The sequence below is a fragment of the Lathyrus oleraceus genome, chromosome 6 (assembly GCF_024323335.1).
Source record: "Lathyrus oleraceus cultivar Zhongwan6 chromosome 6, CAAS_Psat_ZW6_1.0, whole genome shotgun sequence".
Lineage (NCBI taxonomy): Eukaryota > Viridiplantae > Streptophyta > Magnoliopsida > Fabales > Fabaceae > Lathyrus > Lathyrus oleraceus.
Genome location: NC_066584.1, coordinates 468,450,933 through 468,455,178, shown reverse-complemented (window position 1 = coordinate 468,455,178; position 4,246 = coordinate 468,450,933). Strand labels below are relative to the sequence as shown.

General features: G+C 38.0%; 1 non-coding gene across 1 annotated transcript; it reads left to right on the top strand.

Annotated features, from left to right (window-relative positions):
* The first annotated feature begins 1,983 nt into the window (after nt 1–1,983).
* Nucleotides 1,984–2,090, top strand: LOC127098807 (small nucleolar RNA R71). Its single transcript, XR_007793502.1, has one exon. It is a non-coding gene; the product is annotated as a small nucleolar RNA R71 (small nucleolar RNA).
* The last annotated feature ends 2,156 nt before the right edge of the window (nt 2,091–4,246 follow it).

The following is a 4,246-nucleotide window of genomic DNA, read 5'->3' as shown; positions in this document are numbered from 1 at the left end:
GACATGTTGGTCCAGATGTTGAACTTCTTCAACCCAACATATTAAAACAACAGAGATGATTACATTATTTGTTTTACAAAATTAATGCCAATCCTAAGGTAATAACAGACTATCCCTGGTCGTTCAAGTTCTAAGTCTAGGAATTCATATCTCAGATTTTTGGGAAGTGTTTTCAGGTCGAGGGTTGGTTTCTTAAGGCATTGCGTAGGATCTGATGTTATTGCTAAACATTGGTTTAGTCTGTCTTCTACACGATAGTCGGACAAATCGTCATTTTCTAATTTTGTTTCTTTTATGCATTCATCAATGATATCCATGAAGTAACATGTGTCTTCTATTGCAGGTGTTTTCAAAAATTTGGAAAGAATGAACTCAATTTTCTCTTCTCCTACTTCGAAAGTGAGTCGTCCTCGTTTTACGTCTATGATAGCATCGGCGGTTGCTAAGAAGGGTCTTCCCAATATAATGGGGGTAACTTCATCTTCTCTTATGTCCATAATTATAAAATCGGTGGGAATGTAGAATTGACCTATGCGCACGAGAACGTTTTCAAGAATTCCTACGGGATATCTAACGGAACAATCTGCTAATTGCACAGACATTTTAGTTGGTCTTAATTCTCCCATTTCAAGTTTCTTGCATATGGACAAGGGCATAACACTGATACCGGCTCCTAAGTCGCATAAAGCTTTATCTATGACAAATTTTCCTATATGACAGGGTATAGAAAAACTACCAGGATCTTTAAGTTTAGGAGGCATATTTTGGATTATTGCGCTACACTCAGCAGTGAGTGTAACGGTTTCGCTATCTTCAAGTTTCCTTTTATTAGATAAAATTTCTTTTAAGAACTTAGCATATGAGGGCATCTGTGTGATAGCTTCTGTAAAAGGAATTGTGACGTTTAATTGTTTCAGTAGGTCAACAAATTTTTTAAATTGGCCCGCGTCTTTGGTTTTAATTAGCCTTTGAGGATAAGGGATAGGTGGTTTGTAAGGTGGCGGAGGTACATAAGGTTCTTTGTTTTCTACGGTTTCTTTATTACACTCTTCCTTTTCCTTAGGTCTACCTTCTTCCTCAGTTGAATTTTTAGAGTTTTGGTTCTCAATCCTTGGGTCAGACGGTCCTTCTACCTCTGTTCCACTTTTTAATATAATTGCATGAGCGTGGCCTTTCGGATTAGGTTGGGGCTGTCCAGGAAATGTACCAGTTGGGGCAGCAGTAGGCGCTTGTTGTTGAGCTACTTGCGAGATTTGTGTTTCCAGCTTTTTGTTATGGGTAGCCAGGGCATCTACTTTACTTGCTAGTTGTTTAATCTGTTCGTTGGTGTGTACATTCTGGTTTAAGAACTCTTTATTGGTTTGCTGTTGAGAAGCTATGAAGTTCTCCATCATGATTTCCAAATTGGATTTCCTAGGAACGTTATTGTTAGGTGTAGATGGGGTCGGCTTTTGATATCCAGGAGGTATAGTTGGGGCTTGACTGGGAGCTTGACCTGGTGCGTATAAAGCGTTGTTACTTTTATATGAAAAATTAGGATGGTTCTTCCAGTTTGAGTTATAGGTATGCGAGTAAGGATTTCCTTGAGCATAGTTCACCTGCTCTGCTTGAATTCCTGTTAGGAGTTGACAATATGTAGGAGTGTGACCTTGAATTCCACAGACTTCGCAATTTTGAGTTACGGCAACCACGGTGGCTGGAGGTGATACATTTAAACTTTCAATTTTCTGGGCAAGAGCATCCACTTTTGCATTAACAGGATCAAGGCTACTTATCTCGTACATGCCCCCTTTTGTTTGAGGTTTCTCTACCATTGTTCGATCGCTTCCCCACTGATAATGATTTTGGGCCATGCTCTCGATAAGTTGATAAGCGTCAGCGTAAGGTTTATCCATAAGCGCACCACCGGCAATGACGTCTATTGTTAACCTTGTGTTGTACAAGAGACCATTATAGAAGGTATGAATTACTAACCAGTCCTCTAAACCATGGTGTGGACAAAGTCTCATCATGTCTTTGTATCTTTCCCATGCTTCGAAAAGAGACTCGTTATCTTTCTGCTTAAATCCATTTATCTGGGCTCTTAACATAGCTGTTTTGCTTGGAGGAAAATATCGGGCAAGAAAGACTTTCTTCAACTCATTCCATGTGGTGACCGAGTTGGAAGGAAGAGACTGAAGTCATCTTCTAGCTTTATCTCTTAACGAGAAAGGAAAGAGACGAAGTCGAATTGCCTCTGAAGTGACACCATTAGCTTTAATAGTGTCAGCGTATTGGACAAATACGGATAAATGAAGGTTTGGATCCTCGGTAGGATTTCCAGAAAATTGGTTTTGTTGCACTGCCTGCAACAGTGAAGGTTTAAGTTCGAAGTTATTCGCTTCGATTGCGGGTGGAGCAATACTCGAATGCGGCTCATCTTGCGATGGAGCAGCGTAATCTCGAAGAGCACGAGCTGGTTCTTCCATCTCTGGTATCGTCGAGGGAAGAAGATTTTTGAGATCAGGAATTTCGATTGGAGGGAGATTGTTTGTAGCACGATACTCCTGAATTCCTCGTAATAATCGGAGATATCGTTCAACGTCGTTGATTCGTAAGTAGTACGGTTCGCCTTGTGAGCGAGTGTGTGGCATACAAATCAACGAAAAAGAAGGGAAATAAAAATAGCCTTAGTCTCTACAACGTAACAGAAGAGTTACGATATCGACTAAATAAAAGTCCCCGGCAACGGCGCCAAAAACTTGATCGCGACTTTATGAGTCTATCGGGGTATTAACTGCAAGTGCACAGTCTAATCGCGTAGTTTTAAAAGATATCGATCCCACAGGGACTTAATGAATCGATATACCGTTTTTCTAGGGTTACTGCGTAAAGCTAAGGCGGATGATACTTTAGTGATTAGAGGGAATAGTAAAACTAAATTTAGATCTAGATTAAATATCAAATAACACGGATATCGGTATGTAGTTCGTCGTAATTAGGGAATCAAATCTTCGTTGGTCTTTTTCTTAGTTTTAAAATAAGTCTTTTCAGTAGACACTATTAATTAAAAGTCTTTTCCTCAAACTCTCGCTCTGTTGAATCAGACTATGACTTTATATTAATGTACGCTCTCACTATTTCGTTAAATCTAAAATCACTTTTTGAAAACAATAGAATCTATAGAAACTCTTTTTAAGAAAATACTAACCGTTTAAATGCCCTCGTCTCAAACTCTCGCTCTGTTGACTTAGACTATATGATTAAACTTAAATGTTTAACTCTCGTCCTCACATTTAACCTTTAAAAATAATTTTTGAAAATGATTAGAATTTAATTAACTTTAAAAATTGCTTTCGCCCTGATTTAAAGTTAATGTTCAATTTACACTGTCCAGTTAAAAGCTCAAACCGTCGTTCTATTGATTTTAACTTCTTTATGTCTTTTACTCTCGTACAAAAACTTTGGTATTAACTCTGTAAATTGAGGCCAGAAAAAGAGTGACTATATTTTGAAATAAATTTAAACCAACTCAGTTTTGATTCCTTTATTCCGTTTACTTTACATACCGATATCTAAATTGATTAGTCGGACATGCTAAACATGCCTAAACAATAATCATGCATAAATACGGCCATATCAAACAAACAATATATATAAACAGCAGCACAGAGCATATGTAAATTAAAATAATAAATCAATTAATTAATGAACCTGGAAAATTACTAGAAATCTTGGTTTTGTTCCTAGCCTCGATGCTCGAACACTCCACCACAAGTCGGTTGGATTTGTTCTTCACAATTCTTGATCAGACAGGAAAATAAAAACAAGGAAATAAAATGCTATGATCTAACGTAAGGTTAGATCCAGTAAAAATTACATAATAGTTTTCGGTGTAGAAACTATCGTGAAAAAATAAATTGAATGCTTAGTAAATTAAGCTAGCAAAGGAAAGAAAATAAAATGCTAAGAAAATAGAATGCTGGAAAATTAGAAAGCAGGAAAAATATTGCACGGCGTAGCGATGTCCAATTGGATCTTTTGAGGTCTATTTATATTCATCCATAAAATAACCGTTTCCTCAAAAGTATCTTCAGTAGGGTTTCTAAAGCGTCAACGAGTCAAGAGGAAAAATAGGAGAGAACGTCCTTCTGTTACGCGCGTCAATGCCAAAAAAATAGGAGTGGGGTGTGTGACGTCCGTCACACCATGTGTTACGGTCGTAACACTAGGTAAAGGGGCGTGACGCTCGTCACATGCCTGTGGC